Below are 16,772 nucleotides of genomic sequence, written 5' to 3'. Positions count from 1 at the left end.
AAGAAATGTATTTACTTATCGAAAGAATACGTTTACCTTGGAACGGTGTACAGTACATTTTGCTTCAGCTTGTGATCCATGGGACTAAGATTTAAGCGTAGCAGAAGTTTTTGCGTTTTCCGTGACTACAAAAGAGAAAATAATTAGACTCGTTGTCAGTAAATAGTCGAACCAATTGGATATTTATGATGAGTTCTCCAGGGCTTATGGCAAAGGCCATAAACAACATCATTTATCGTCATTGAACTGACCTGTTCTCGGACCAATTCACATGCCTCAGCAATGCAATACAGCTCATAGTAGCAAAACAGACAAGTGAGCGCTTCATGTCCAAGTGCAGCAAACGACAAATTGTTCTGTGTTCGATAGTGTAAGTACAGTATCTCGAAAAAGTGATACAGCTTGCAAAATAGTAGATACATTTAATGAATATGATATTCATCTTTACTCGGTGGTAAACCACTTCAATCACTATGTTACCTGTGAGATAATGAATGTCATACAGAGAAAGTTGCTTGAGAGTAACATTTGCTGGTAAAGCTCGTGCGTCTTAGTACAACACGCCACAATACGGTAACGTGCGTCGGCCAGATAGTTGAGCTTGCTGCGAATATACACCGTATGCTGCGTGCGGACGTATCCACGCTTTCCATCGCTCAGTCCGTTCGTATGTTCCAGCACAACCTGCTTCAGACGTTCGTTCAGTGCGAAATGCAGATTTTGCAAAAACATCATAACAGCGTAGTACAGCGATACGGAGCAGATAACGTTCACCTTCGGATAGTAAAAGATGCACAGCGAAAAAACCTCATTGCTAATGTCTTTCTCGCCCAGCTCGATCACCTGCAGTATCGCCAACACGAAAGAGCTCGTCACGATCAACTGACTGATGGTGATTTTTCGCAGAATGCGCCATTTCAACCACCTAGTGCTTAGCTCTGTTGCACTGAACAGTTCCTGCTTCAGCTGAAACAACTCTCGAATAAGCTGGGCAATTTCGTAACGCTTCTGGTAACGCCGTAGAACGGCCGACAGGAACGTGTGCAGCACCACTTGACCCTGCACTGCACTGATTGCCTTGTTGACGTAGGTTTCCCTAAATCCATTCCGATAGTGTGTGTCACTCATCAGAAACTGCGTGCTTTGGTACGTAGCCGTACAACCGAGCGCCAGCACGATACTATAAATCACCAGAAACGTTGATACACGTAACTCTTTACGCTTCGGGTCATAGGTGATGGTTAGGTAGCCGAATGCGGTTGCAAGCACCGTGCTTAACATTAACAAACCGTTCACCACTTTATCGTTCATCATGATTGGAAAATGAGTGTTAATTTCCTCTCACTGATTGTGAACCAACATTTTGCGGGAAGTCCTTATATACTTGCGGATTTACTCAAGGAAAAAGATAACACTTTAACTTGATTAATCAAATTATTATCAAAATAGATGACGCCTGTCCCGTTCTATCGAGAGTGATAAAAAAGAATGTAATCAAAACGATCAACGATAAGTGCTGAGAGAGATTACATTGGATTGTAATGGACGAACAACAATCTTGACCGATAATGTATATCTATTATCAATTATGCAAAAACTATCATTATCCACTCTTACTTCTGGTGTTTATTTTTGGGTTTACCTCATCCTTCAGCTGACCGTAATTATATTAATCAAGTTCAATAAATCAACTAACTCTCAAATAAATTCTGTCGCATTATGTTGTAAAGCTAACCAAAGGTAAATTACGACAGGTTCGTCAAACGGATCGTTCTTAATTGTCGAATACTTTGCACCGAGCAGAACAAAAAAGTACACGCTCAGTACCTCGATCGTTGCCTATAAAAGTTTAACACAATCGATTTCAAAAAGAGTAATTTGGTGAAAACTTGAAGGGTGCATCATCACTAACCAACTGTACCACATCTACTGATAGTAGCAAAGTTCCAAGGAAAGGAAATGGCCTCGAAACGTGTGAGCCATTTCGTGACACACCAAATGATTAAGTGCAACATGCTGCAAAACGATTGTTTATTTATTGTTGTGCCATTACGGGTTTGTGTTGCTATTAAGTAAAAATCTACTTACGAACATCCCAGTTCTTTTTGCGACTTACCTCTCGCTGAATCAAACCGCACATGCCAACGATTTGTATTACATACATAAGGTCGAAATTAGTCCATATAAAATCGAGTCCACCCAGAAAGAGTAAATGTGGTGCATAGTTATGCCATCCAACCAGTATTTTGTAACACACTACATAGTAAATGGATATGGCATGAATGAAAGCCCAAGAAAGGTAGGCTAGCAAAGGTACACCGAACAGCACGTTCATGCTTGCAGATGCTTTCCACAGAAGTTCGTAAAGCTCCATGTACCCATGCTTTCCCAGGTGCAATTGTCTGGCAAGTTCTTGTTGTACTGGGCCTGTACAACTCTCCGGGATTGATAGAATAGTTTGAAACTTTACTACAAACATCATCACATATTGTACAGCACCATACATGATCAACAGGACGGTCGATTTGGTTAGTAAGCCAAGTATTGTCCATGGCAGCATATTTAGGTAATTTGGATCAATCGCACTTCTAGGGCAGATAATATTGCAAAGGATAATAACACCGTACACACACTCATACGTCAAATTGAATAGAACGCACTTCCGGAACCACAAGTTAAGCGGAAACTCATCCACGAGCAAAAGACTGCGGTAAAGTTTCTTCATTATCTCGTACAAGTGTTTCATCTCAGTTCGTCGGAAGAGAAGATAGCATGGTGGTACGATGAAAAGTAAGACATCCCCGAGAGCCATAAATACAGCGTACGAAAATGTCACCGTGATACCCTTATAAGCTTTCAAGAAAACAGTCACATAAATCCCGAATCGAACCAACGGGCCGGCAATTGCCACGAGAAAGCAATAACACAGCAGTACACTATTGTTTTCTAGTATAAGGGATGATCGGTTAAACCGGAAAGGAATTACACCCGTAAGGACTGTTTTTACGTAAAACAAGCTGGACAGAAATTTATAACGTGTCATTTTCTTTAAAAACAATTTGTGTTTTTTATCTAGGAAAGAAGGAACGTTATGCTATAATGAAGCGAAAGTAACAAATAACCTTTCTGGTGATGAACAATGGAAATGTTTGCTGCAAATGAAACATTATGGTTTATAAATGTTGTGCCAGAATAGTATTTAATTAATGGTTCATATGCTCATGACATTAATTATTTGTTTCATAATTAAATTAGATAGAGTAACGAGATATGTCATTGTTTCATTTTGCCAATTACTGTGTCACCAAGAAAAAAATCAATAGCATTCTACCAACTGTTTTAATCATATTTAGCGTTGAAAAATTTACAGCAAATTTAATTAACAAACAGTTCGTAAAGTCTGCCTTATTGAACCCTTAATTTGGTGTCACACAAACGGTTCTGCGTCTGCATCCATTCGACCCGCATCCATTCGTCTGACCGTGACATGGGTTTAACATGAAAGACCAGGCGTCTCCATGAAAGTCTGCTAATTTTACGTCCTGATAATTAAAACATAGCGCAACATAGTTCTCAACTTAATAATCATTTTTTTCCTCGATCGTGTAAAAAAAGAATTACTTTTTTGTTTGTTTTTTGTTTGCAAATTTCATCCACACCACATTCTAATTGTGGCCCACTTTCAGTAATTTGGGACGAGCAGTAAACATTGTAACGGTACAAATACTGTGCCGGCTAAAGAGATATGAAAATCTCAATTAAACCCCACTCCGCACAGATCGATTTCAATTATCCGCACTAATGAAGCCAACCAAGTTTTGCATTAGTGAACTGCCGAGCGTGTTAGCCCGTTTTGGGAGTGGGAAGTCAGGAGTAATAATAATAATAACAAGCCAACATAAGCTCCGGCGATCTATGTGCTATGGCTGTGTATGTGGTGTGTATGTGTAGGTTTAAAATTTTTATAAGTGCATTCATGAAGGCTCAATCGTGTACTTTTTATGAAGGATAAAAAGGGCCTGCAGTAAAAATATTCTATTAAACTGGAAGCACAGAAGGTTCGGTAATAAATATCCGATTTTAGTACATTAGATTAGATGGGGTGTTCTATAGTTCTATTGTCCTTTTCAACCTCCTTTTTCGTTTTCGTTCTCACAAAGAAATTTTGTTTAAAATCCTTAGTGTGGAACGTAATATATGTATTTGATTAAGAGGAAACTTATCCATACTTCAAAGCCTCACCTTAAACTGGGTAAGAAACTGCAATTGCTGTATCAATTCTCCATTCAAAACAATAAAGTATCTATAGTTATTTGCAAAAAAAACGAATTTAAAGTCCATATTTTCATTCGTAAAACTTTTCATACGCTACCGTACAGTATCTATTGTATTCATATCCAGAGCAGTTTTGTCTAAGCATTCCCAAAAAAAACATGAGCTTGTGTGTGAAATTTACATTTGCAAACACAAGCTGACATCACGCAATGATGGCCAAATTTCGTACGCGTCCAAACAAAGTTACCGCCACATGGTACGTCGCGACTGGTGTGGCTAAAAAGAGAAAACAATACTAAACAGGATATCCACGCACACTACTCTCCGGTTGGGCTGATGGTGAAATAATCGTCAGCACACACACTTACAGTGCTTATATTGGTGTTGGTGACGCACTTCAAAAAAGCACGATGCGCAGTATGCGACGAGATATGGTGAACGAAGAAATTTGAAGGAGACGCCTGGTGGTTTTTAAAATAAAATTTTAAATTCATTTTTCAAACAAGGAAAATAATATGTATTTTTAAGTCATACTTGCAGTTTATATGAAAATAAATACATATTTTCAAACAAACATTTTCTATATTTTCCAGAGTAAAACTTAATCAGTCCTTTCGGTACCACCCATTATGCCTTTATGCCGAAGCAAACACGAAACCAACCCGAATGTCCACACATATACAGACACATACCGATTAATGTTAGGTTTACGCAAGCAGAGAAACAACATGCTGCTAACCACATCAGTTAACATCCGTTCTTGTGTCGGTTCGGTTCGGTAGCAAAAAGACGTGGAAAAACCTACATTTCCACTCCGGAATCGTTCCAGTGTGGTTTTGCGAAAATTCGCGGTGTTTCTGCGCGCCAAAAACCTGTACACACACACACATACACGCCTACATGCACGTAAAATCCGTTGTTTGTGGTTGGTTTGTGTCATAATTCGGTCCCTTTCCCTGCGGGGGAAACGGGCCGCATTTCCGTTTTGCCTCGTGGTGAATCGTTAATTGGCGCTTAATTGTCAGCGTCATCACTTCGCAAAGGTGAAACGAGCCTTACGAGGTAGGCAAGGGCAGGTGCGGTACAGTGCGTTTCTGTGTGCGGAGTGCCGGGAAGATATAGAGGAAGCAAAAAAAAACATCATCCCCAGCGGATATTCCGGCGCCTGCCAGCGATAATCCACGGGTGTCTGTGGTGAACCAGCGCTGGTTGGTAGCGCAGGTGTTTGTTCAGTGTTTAGAAGAGTTTTTGGATTTTATCACCGTGCAGCATCGCTCATCATCGGTAAGAACTTTTGTTTTGGTTCTTTATGGCAGACCTGAATTTAAGGGAACGTACGAGGGGAAGAGCGCAGAGCACAGGGTAGGAGAGTGCAACATGGGATAGAAGGAAATAAATGGTTGTAAATTTAAATTTTGTCACTTAAACCATGTAACAAAGTGTTGTTTGGTTCACTGATACGAAACTTTTGTAGCCATGGCAAAGCATTGTTTTTCATGGACCGTAGAGAATATCATTATTTTTACAAAAAAATGTCACCAGAACTTGCAAAAAGTCTGGTTTTTTTTCTTCTTCAATAATGAGCATTCCTTTAACGACTGTTATCAATCAGGTATACAGACAAAAAATTAAAATAAACATCCAGGCATTAAATTACATCGCAATTGTGTCGAATTCAATCGTTTATGTTCAAACTAACACAGCAAAAACTGCCGAACTTTTCCTCACCGAAACATAACCAATTTCCACAAAATTCTTTGCCCGTGTCCTTACATTCCCTTATATACACATTTTCTATCTAGGACAATTTCCCCCTGCCTCAAACAACCTCCCACCTCCCCGCACTTGCAAATCTGTCCCAGATTCATTGTAACCTACGAGGCAAGGGAAAGAATGGCTCTTGTATAGGAACGCGGCCCATTCCTCACGCGTGGCCAATTTACATAATTTTGAACCGCTCAAGTTCCGTGCCACCGAGGTTATGTAGGATTTGCCGGTGAATCTTACCTCCCATCCAGCTTCTCACAACGACAGATATTTCTGGCAAACTCTGACAGGTTTGCCTTCTGCCCGCCGATAGCAAAATTGTGTAAAATATCATTTTCTTCCCAACATTCCATTCCCGGCCAATTGTTGTCTTGCTGCCAGATATTGTGTGCCTTTTGGCTGCACAAAAGTAAACTTCCAAAAGACCATCCCACTCGGCCCGGCTTCTCTGTCGGCATGGGTGTGAGGGGTGTGAAAAAAACCACCTCCGACGATGTCAAATTTGTATTTCTTCCCATACCGAACGATCAACTCGAGGCAGCTGAAACGAGCCTCATCATAAAGTTAGTTCGCCCTGCAACGATGTTCGTTCGTTTCGTGTGGGGTTTGGAAAAGATTCCTACATCCCAATCCAATCATCCAGCATGTGAATCATACTGTTGCCATGAAAACTTCCTCCAAATGCGATTGAGTCGTGCGCGAAAGGATTCCTTCGGTTCGGGCAAATAAAATAGCAAATACAGAATGGGCCCAAATGTTGGGTGAAGTCATCCGTTTTGGCCTTCCGTATGGAATGACGAGCCGGTTCGCGAGCATCCATTACCATGTCAACCTTCGAACGGATGGATCGGTTTAGAAAAGTTATGCTTTTTTTTGTTGCAAACCTTTTCCCACGATGTGCCCGGTGTCTTGTATACACTGTCTCGTGTTCGGTGTGCTTTCAGGACTGCACTGGGACTGATCGTTCCGTGTGAAAACTACCATTTGTCTCAGCTGTGAACATTCGTTTTGCAATATGATATTGTAGGAATTTAATTAAACTTGCTACTCCACAACACACTACTCACGCGATATAATGTGCATATGTTGCGTCATCGGAAGAAGAAAATAATTTAACATAATGCAACGGTTTGGAGGTTAAGAATACTTTCCCTTCCTGATGTCCTCCCAAAAAAAACCAAATGTGCATTGTAAGTGATGCACAATTCGCAGTTTAATAAAAGCGCACTTGGTTCAAGTGGTGTGCAATAAATATTTGCATCAAAGCTCAGCCTTTTGCTTGTCTAAAAAGCAAGCAAAAAAAAGCGCAAAGCAACAACAAGTGCCAACACTCCTCGTCCTCGTTCTTGCGTGTTGTTCGTGCGCTATTCTGTCGAGGCAAAATTCAATTTGATTCTTGCATTCACCATTTTCACCATTGCAAATAGTGCAGTTGCTGTGAGTGAGCAGAGAATGGAATTTTCTGATTAACTGTTGCACGCAAAACACACACACCCTAACAAGAACTTTCGTGCGGGGAACGGGAATGCGTGTGTACGGCTTTATGGAGTAAAGTTGCAATTGAATTGAAGCCATTGCATTTGCTGCTGCCTTCGCTTTCATGCTGGCCACATTCAGCAATAAGTAGTATAAAGAAGCAAGTTTTTAAATGCAACCACTACCGCATACGAATGGGATATATAATTACATTCAGTGTTCTATAGAAGGCAGGTTACTGTCTGCTGCCCGCTCATATCCCATTCGGCTTTCGGGGGTAGGGCGTGGCTGGGAGAGGGCAGATGAGGTGTGCAATTGAAACAGACGGGTGAAACGTTTTAAATGCAGTATCACGTATGCATTGCATTCATATATTAATTCGTAAAAAGGCAACCCAACACATCAGTTACAATCCCACGGGAAGCAATCTTTTAAACTATTCTGCCCACAAAAGCTTTCAACATAGCTTTCGAAATGGACGGTTTCGTTTATCTGTCTCGGGCGTGCCGAAAAGTGTATGTATGGATGCGAGCTTCCTGGTGCACTATGAAACGATGGTGGTCATATGAGTCTAAACTTTTATACATTTGAAAGCAATACATTTAAAAGTTAAAGAAAACATTTATAGTTTTCTCTAGGATAATTTTAAAAAAATATGATATTCTTCTCTCTTCTTATCTTAAGGACCTCAAAGATCATGTCGGCCATTGGTGATTTACTAGACGTGTTTTACCTTGTAGTCGGATAAACAGTCCTTGCTCAGCAGTCCAGATGGAGGGACGGTCTGTACGTGATTTGATAGTCGGTTACACCACCACCTTTGTCTGTAGTTGTACTACGCATTATTTTGAAATTATTATAAAACAAAATTTTATGGAGACGCCTGGTAGTTTGTAACTTAAACAGTATTGCTGTTGTTTGATCATTTAATTATTAGTACCTGTTTGACTGTAAGAGATCTTGGCCTTAATTTGTGGCTTTTTTGGCTCAACTTACCCGTAGGATGGTAGTCTGTGTCCATCTTTATGTGTAGTTGTACTATGCGTTATTTTGAAATTATTAAATAAAAATATGGAGACGCCTGGTAGTTTGTAGCCTTAGGTCCATTCCTGGTTTACAAGACTTATGTTTACCGTCTAGCCGGATAGTCAGTCCTTGCTTCGGGGTGACGGTTCGGATGAGATTTGATACGACGTCCTGTCGAGTGGAACCAACGCCGGTTATCACATAACTCATTTAATATTTACAAATCTTATAACCGACGCTTTGTGACCGTATATCATTCGATTGTGCCGCAATAGCTTTTCCGATGACTGTCTCACAAGGAAGTAAAGTCATTCTATAAAATGGCAAAACTCATCCTTAGGAATTTTGCACAAACACACAACTACCCATACACTCAGTGTATGCGCGGTAAATTTAAAATTCAAGTACAATCACCCAACAGGTACATATTAACAAACACCCGTTCACTTTCACTCGAACGCACTGGGAGGCAGAACCAAACCTCAAGGCAGTTACAGCCTTTTACGAGGACGCAAGGAACTAGCATCGGTTTACATTAAAGGCAATCGCAATAAAAATGCATTAAATATGAAATGGAACACACCCACCCGCACACTGGCCACTCTGGATGAAAAGCACACTTGAAGCGTTCATAACCTGAACGACTTCAAGTAAGCGGAAACGTGACGTGTGTAGTGGACCATCATATGTGCCATCTTCCTGGCGCCCTCCTGACGATGAACCGGTTTTTGGGCGATGGATACTACGGCACCTTCAAGCGTCTTATGCTTCCCGGTGGATTAATTCCATTTGCTGCGATTGCATCACGTCGCTCGAGTTATGCGAACGTGTTAAGTGTATATGCATATGAAATGGAAAACCGATCGCAAACCGGTTTATTTTACTCTCTGCTCCCTTACCATGGAAGCAAATTAACATTTACACCTAAGCCAACTGGTGCAATAGTTAGATGGAAAAATTGGATAATAAAGTGTGCGTCATCTCGTAACAAAGAAACTACCAATAATGTAACGAAACAATCGCAAGACTAAAAATCGATGCGAATTGGGGAAGTATTTAATGGATGGTGTGAATAAAACGGAAAACCAAAACCGACCAAGATGAAACGATTGAAAAATAAAATCTTCACAGCTCTTCTTGTTGTTGGCGTTTTTTGTTTTGTGAGTCCGGGATACGTTTCTCACTGGGCCGCTGGGCAATGGTGCAGAAATGATGCCCCTCGCCTTAGTCTGAACCGATCACGAAACGGTTAACTTCCGTCCCGGGGAAAACCAACCAGACTTTCTCAAGGGAATGATAATGGTCCCCGGGGGGAACCAAAACAAAAAATAATCCATTCGGTCTTCTCCTTTGTACCAAAAGGGAAATCTTAATCCACTGCTTTTTGGTGCTTCGACTCCAAAACACACAATTTATCCACGTTTCAAGACAGCAATGGAAAGGGAGCGAAAAGAAACGAATAAAAACGACAAAAAGAAAATAAAAGCCTCGGTGAAGAAAAACGACATGAAACAGACAAGTGGTTGCGATTTGCCTCTTCTTTTTTTTATTTCCCAAATTTCTCTCGTACCGAAAGTAAGGAGAAGTACTGTTTCCTTGTTATTGGTGTGCGGTACAATCAAAGCTTTTTTGTATTGGGGCCAAAAAGTTGCCCAAAAAGTTTTTGATTCTCCGCTTGCTTGCTTTTTTTTTGTTTGCTCAACGCTTATCAAGAAACTACCAAAAGCAAATGCTTAGTGCGAACGAAAAATCGAGGTAGCAATAAAACCGGAAACGGTTGGATTTGGATGGTGTCCTGAGAGGGTGGAATGGAGTACAATGCTAAAGCTAAAAGAAAAACCTCAATAACAACACATCCCACACAGCACTTTGGGGTTGGTTGAGATGGGAAAATGTGTTCTTTCGCTCTCTACAAGAACATATCCTCAACCCCCTGTCACATACACATACAAGCTAGTAAGGACAATAAAGGGAAAAAAATCCTCACACCCACAGATTCTTGCTGAAAAAAAGGGAACATGTTCACATTAGTAAACAAAACAATAAATCACCTGATTAGAAATTCAATTAAAGGCCAGCGTAAACGGGTATGAAATAGAAAAAGATCATGTAAACGCACACACACACGAAACCCAGGATCCCATCACAGAAAGATGTTCGCTTTCGATACCGTGCCCCCCACACAACGTTGCTGTTCGATCCTTGTCTTATCTGGATGTGGATGAGACTGGTGTAATTGGTGGTTCGAACGAGACTGCGGTGGATGTTCCGCTACGTCTCAACGTGAACAAGCTTGAGTGATTTGACATTTGAAGGCTACATGGGATGATGGGACGAATGAAGTGAGGTAGAATTTGGAGATGCTGTGCAATTTCCATACAAGTGAGAACTTCAGTGCTTGAATCGAACATTCTGTCTGTGATTGATATATTGATAGACACATTGGTTGTGCTTTTTCATGCATATTTTTATTTCTATTCCTTTGCAAATCGGAAGATAACGGATAGAAATGGTACGGAATACTTTATGCCTGAACCATACCAATTTACCATTCCATACCATAACGCGTCTCATTACTAATTTCTCGTTTTTTTCATCACATTGTTGCTGTTACAAGGCGTTGTTGGGGAAAACTTTTTCATCAAACCATCAAAATAATTAACTCTTATTTGCTAAACATATATATCCCTCTCTCTCTCTCTCTCTCTCTCTTTTATTTGAACCCATAAAGCAAAGGATAAGATCTTTTCATGTTGTCGAACAATACTAAATATTCCACACAAAGGCACAATGCGCACCTCCCTCCACTGGTCCAGCACCTTCCAAAAGCGTCCTTCAAACTTTTGGAAATTCGTGACGTACTTCACGCCCTACTTTCGCACCCCCTTTTGCGTGGACCATTTGCGTGAAAGTGCTCCGTATTGACGCACTTCAGACCGGACCGGCAAATGGTTCGGTGCCTGAAATTGATACGGTTATTGCGATTTCCACTTTACGTCTGGTAGTTGCACAATTCGAAACGACCTAAAGGGCTTCGATCCTTCCGTTCCCAATGGGATGTTGTGGCTGGTTTTTTTCTTTTTTTTTGCTTGTCGCAACAGCCCACCGAAAATGAACTTTTATTTGGGTCTTTTATTTTCTGTTCACGGGCACGTTTTACACGGCAGCGCGGTTCACACGAGATCCTCCGCAATGCCAAATGCGTACCGGCCCAACACGTGATTCTCACGCACGCAAATCAATGTGCCATCGTTTAGCGAGTTCCACCATCCTTTAATCTTTCCATCCATCTTGTTTGATACTTTTTATTTCCCCCCTGAACGTTACCGGTGGGACCGTTTTGGTACTGTACGAATCTTTGTGCTTTTTTGTCATTCATTCGTTCGTTCGCTTTGCTTGATTGGATTCACTTTTTTCTTTGGGCAATAAAAGTAGAATGAGAGATTTTATGTGCGTTATAGACCGTTAGGTTAAAAAAAAGTTCAACTACATTATTATAGTACGAATGCATAGTTTCAAATGTGTGACTTTGAAACAACGCGAGAAAAAGTTAGAATAAATCAAAGCAGTACTATAATAAAAGAAATTTGTCAACTGATCTAATAAATTATGTAATTTAGGAAACGCCCAAATATACGCAATGATTTATCTCATTTTAGTTTATTAAACGCTTGTTTTAACGCCTCGACAGATTTTACTTATAGCTACCACTTAGAAAGTACTCTGGAAGTCATGATAATTGAATATTAATGAGATGCTCTTTCGTGGCTCCAAAACCACATAGTTACACATTTTACTCGTACAGCATAAATTAGCGAAAGCTTTGATCAACTTTCGTTCCCTCCACACAGCTTTTACCCCTTACCTTGACAAGCTATTCCCATTGCTTTTCGGTCCCACAGCCAATGCGAACCGCGTGTTGACAGCGATAAAAAGCGATAATAATCTTATCATCCTCGGCTCATCGTACGAGTAAAATCTCGAATAAGCATCATTCAAAACCACGTGGCCGCGAAAAGCCACTCAGTTTCACTTCGGTTTCAAGTATGCCCACCAAAAAAAAATGAACCTTCCCACCATCAGAGTCGAACTTTGTGAAGAGCTTTTGCACGGCCGTCTTTTTCTGGCTGCTAAAAAGTGAAGCGGGGAATAATTTTCCCGCGACACTCCTTTTTTCACTACCCTGCTTACTTCACAACCGAATATGGAAATGATCCGATTTCACCGTGAAAATTGAGCGATTGGATCGGCTCAATAATAATCCAATGCAAAGTGCTCACACACAAGTACATCCTCCCCCTGACGCACCTCAAGCTGCCTCTCTTCCATTCCATCGGTGGAATATTTACATCGTAATACTCCAGTCTCCAGCATGTAGCGCGTAGCTTCATCGCGCAACGTTCACCCTAAGTAGCTCCGGTGACCTTCTTTTACGACATGGACAAAACCGCATGACGGCAGCAAAATAAAAAGCTCCACACACAATCGCGCGCACGGTGGGCAAACGTCATTCCAAGCGGGACCAAGTGGCACCGATATCTATCGCGAAACTAGTGCCACGGATGGGAGAAAACTTTCCATTAATCAATATTCATAAGCGACCTAGCTCGGGGTTTCGCGGAGAGCCGGACGGAAATTCCCGCCATCCCAAAAGCGGTCCATGCGGTGGTGCATTTTATCTGGTGGTGGATAACAGGATATTCCAAAATCGATTATGATCCGATTAGCTTGGACGTGTTCCGGACGAAGCGTTGACGCAAATCGAACATCGAGTGTCCCGTGGTGCTGTTTATTGCATGTTTATTTGCGTTTCACGAGTGATGGAGTACCATTCTGTGGAAATCTCTTTGAAAGAAAGCCCCTCGATCAGAAATGGTTCGATATGGGGTTGAGGTTGAGGTGGAATGGATTGTAGCATTTTCTCCATTAAAAATACATATAAATGCTGATCATCGACTTGAGGCAAGGATGTTTTTGTTCAGCATATTTCATACATTTTGGCTAATGTATACTACTTTTTCTATTCTGAAGGATTATTGTTCTTTCTTATTATATCAGTTATTTTTTGGAGTAATATATTATATTCATGTGTTATTTATTTATTATTCTAATTTTAAGAACTGTGTTGCGAAACTTCTTGTATAAAATATGCGAAAAAACTCTGTTTAAACGCCTAAAATGAGCGAAAGACATTATATTGCGCTTTAATGCAGAAATTGTCCCACATTGTACTAAACAAGTTGAGCGTCGTTTTCATCATTCCGCTTTACAATACGCTTTCATGTTACAATAACATCATCCCAGAGCATTTCACCAATTGCATCAAGACAACACGATCCACATCAACCAGGCACGTTCACATCATTTTCATCGTTGGTTACGTTTGTTGCGAAAGTTTCATACATTTCATGAAGGGGAGGATAGGTTCATCAGGTCGGATGTGCCATTTTCAACCGAAACCCATATTATGGTCCTGCGAGAGAAGACCATATTGCACCAAATTATGTTGCACCATGGTGGGAAAGGAACATCAAAATGTCTCCACTGCTAATTTCCTTCTTCCATCTCGTTTTTCTCCCTCCCTATTTTGTATGCTTTTTCTCTTTTAACCGTATTGCCATGGAGTCATTACCCAACCGCACATTCTATTAAATTCGTACCAACTTTCGATATTAGCTCGCTCGGGGAAAGCTCACCACAAAGTCAAATTCTATGCCCCGTTGCATCCGAACGCTGGAAGATGATCCTTTCTTTCTCTCTTTCTATCTCTCCCTCTCTCTCTCTTTTATTTGAAAGAACACACACTCATATATACACTATGGGATAAAGTTTATCAATCTCTTCCGTCGCTGATGGGAACTAGGATGAGCCCAATCGGTGACTGTTTGCGAGATGACACTTGCTGTGCTCCGTGACGAACCAAATCTAATTTAATCATTACGCAATTATTTGTCAAGAGGCATCGAATGGCGAATGGTGGAGATTTGAGCTGAACGTGCATGCCGAGCTGGTGATGGGAAGTGACTAAATAAACCCCAAAAACCAAACAGTACCCCAAATAAAGCTCGGGTCTCATAAACCAAACGTTTCCCCAAAAATGCTCATTCCAAATGCGCATTTTGTTGGGTTTTACTATACAATGTGCCTTCATTTGTACGTGTGTCTGTGAGTTAGACGCATTGAAGGCAAACAACTCATAGAGTTGACAATAAAACTGGCTGGAAATTCCTCTGCGTTGGGCCAACATACTCGCGTGCCCCGATTGGCCAGAAGGTAAACAAACCCGTCGTATGGTTTTATGCTCTTGCCCATTTGTGTGAAATCTCACCAGCAAAGGCACGAAACGTACAAATAGCGCAACGAGATCCATTGTTTGGGAGAGGCTTCCCTTTGCAGCAGCAGCGGTGGGGAAATCATATCCTGCTGCTCCATTCCAGTTGCCTCCCTTCCCCCTCGAAGCACGTAAACTTTTTCAATCACATTTCAGGGATCATTTTTCCTGTGACTAATGAAACGGAGGAATTCGGTTGGGGTGGCCTCAAAAAAACTCGAAAGAAGTCGTCAAATTTCCATCCAGTACCGCAAGTGCCTTGCTTTGGTAAATGAACGTTTTCGGCATCTTTCGAGGTGAAACGGGTCCCGAATGTCTTGTTGGTTTATCGTTACATCTTCTCGGTAGGCTTCAACTTCGAAGGAAAGAAGATTCCCAAACGATTTGGTCAAATAATTTGAATTAGTTCGCGGTAAGCTTTTATAAATACGCCAAAAATTAGGATCTCAATCATTTCCGGGAAGGGAATTAGCAATGGGGATGATTTTGTTTTGTTTCCTTGGAATCGATTCGGTAGCTCGGGATGAGGTTTATTTATTTTGATTAGCGAAAAAATATGAATGCGCACTGGATTGGTTTAATTTGTAATCAAAATTATAAAAATTGGTAATTTGTTTAAAATAGAAAGCTAGAAAAACAAATTCCGACTCTTGAAATCGATAAGATACTGTTGCTAGTTTAATATTAGAAAGCTTTTACTAATTTTATTCTTCAATCCTAGTTCGTCTAGACAAGCTTTTTCCTAAGAAAAACTAAAGAAATTTCCACAAGTAGCGATTTTTTTATACAAAACACAGAAACCTTCATTACCGTGTCTTCTGGCAGGTGAAGCACGAAGCGAAAAAGGAATAATAATTTCCTTAAACTTTTCCTCCGTTGTACAAACTGGTCCGCTTGATGGAAACACCACACAGCTTTCCGGTGCTGCTCGCAAGCCCTTTGATCCGTTTCAACGAACTTTGCGGTCTGGTTTGTTTCGTTGTTACTGTTGCTGGTTTTTTTTCTTTCTTTTACTCTCGTTTGTTGTTAATGAGCTTTGCCTGTACTTTAACGACACTTTCATGTGTTTTGCTAAATAAAATTCCATCAAAGCGCGGGAAGCGATTGTATCGCTGTAGTGATTATTATTGTTATTCTATTACCTTTTCTTGGTATATTTATATAATAGGTAAGACAAATAAGTTACGCACCACGAAAGGCACTAAAGCAAAAACCGGCACGATTCCTCATTTTTGGTTATTATTTTCCTGTTCACCTTTAGCTGCGTTTTTCATTAGCATCTCACTCACGAAGAAAAGTTGTTAGTTCCTTGGGATACCAGCAAACATTATGTTCTGGCTTCCGTAAGCCAACAGCACAAGCTATACCCAAACGGTGTTCGTCTAACGACGACTTTCTGCCCGAATTGCACGGGGTTGAACTCACTTTATGGGACGTATTTTGTACGCTTGTTTGCACCTTTTTTTTCTTTTATGTTGCTTTCATTCTTTCTCCTTTGTGCCTTCTTTTTTTATAAATTAGTTTCTCGGTTGGAGCTTTCAAAATCGTTTTGTGTAGAAATTTTAACAATCTTGCACCGTGGCAAGCTGGATAATTGATGGTTCATTTTTTGTTTGTTTTTGTTTGCTGTTTGATTTCCTCACAATTTGTTGTAATGCGTTTCAAAAAATAAATATCCCACCATAGAAAGCGCCTTTTCCCAACGGTACAGGGCTTATGAAATTATATTTCTTCAATTTTCGCTTCAATTATTTCTTATATTGTACCCCGTGCGTAAAGATGAAAGGGCGTGTTCTTTTGGTTCGCAGAATGAGTAGCTATCAACCGTAAGAAGCGAAACGGGAAGCTTTTATTGTGTTTTTTTTTTGCTGAATGGTACATAAATCCATTGACACTT

General features: G+C 40.6%; 1 protein-coding gene across 1 annotated transcript in view; it reads left to right on the top strand.

The window, feature by feature from the left end:
• The first annotated feature begins 593 nt into the window (after positions 1–593).
• The window catches only part of LOC125764592 (arrestin domain-containing protein 3-like), a 29,187-nt gene continuing 13,008 nt past the window's right edge, over positions 594–16,772 (top strand). Inside the window, exon 1 of the mRNA XM_049428967.1 lies at positions 594–5,559. The gene's annotated coding sequence lies outside the window, so the exon portion shown is untranslated. The remainder of the gene's footprint in view (positions 5,560–16,772) is intronic.

The sequence above is a fragment of the Anopheles funestus genome, chromosome 2RL (genome assembly GCF_943734845.2).
Source record: "Anopheles funestus chromosome 2RL, idAnoFuneDA-416_04, whole genome shotgun sequence".
NCBI classification, from domain to species: Eukaryota; Metazoa; Arthropoda; class Insecta; order Diptera; family Culicidae; genus Anopheles; species Anopheles funestus.
This window is presented reverse-complemented; position numbering and strand designations above follow the sequence as displayed.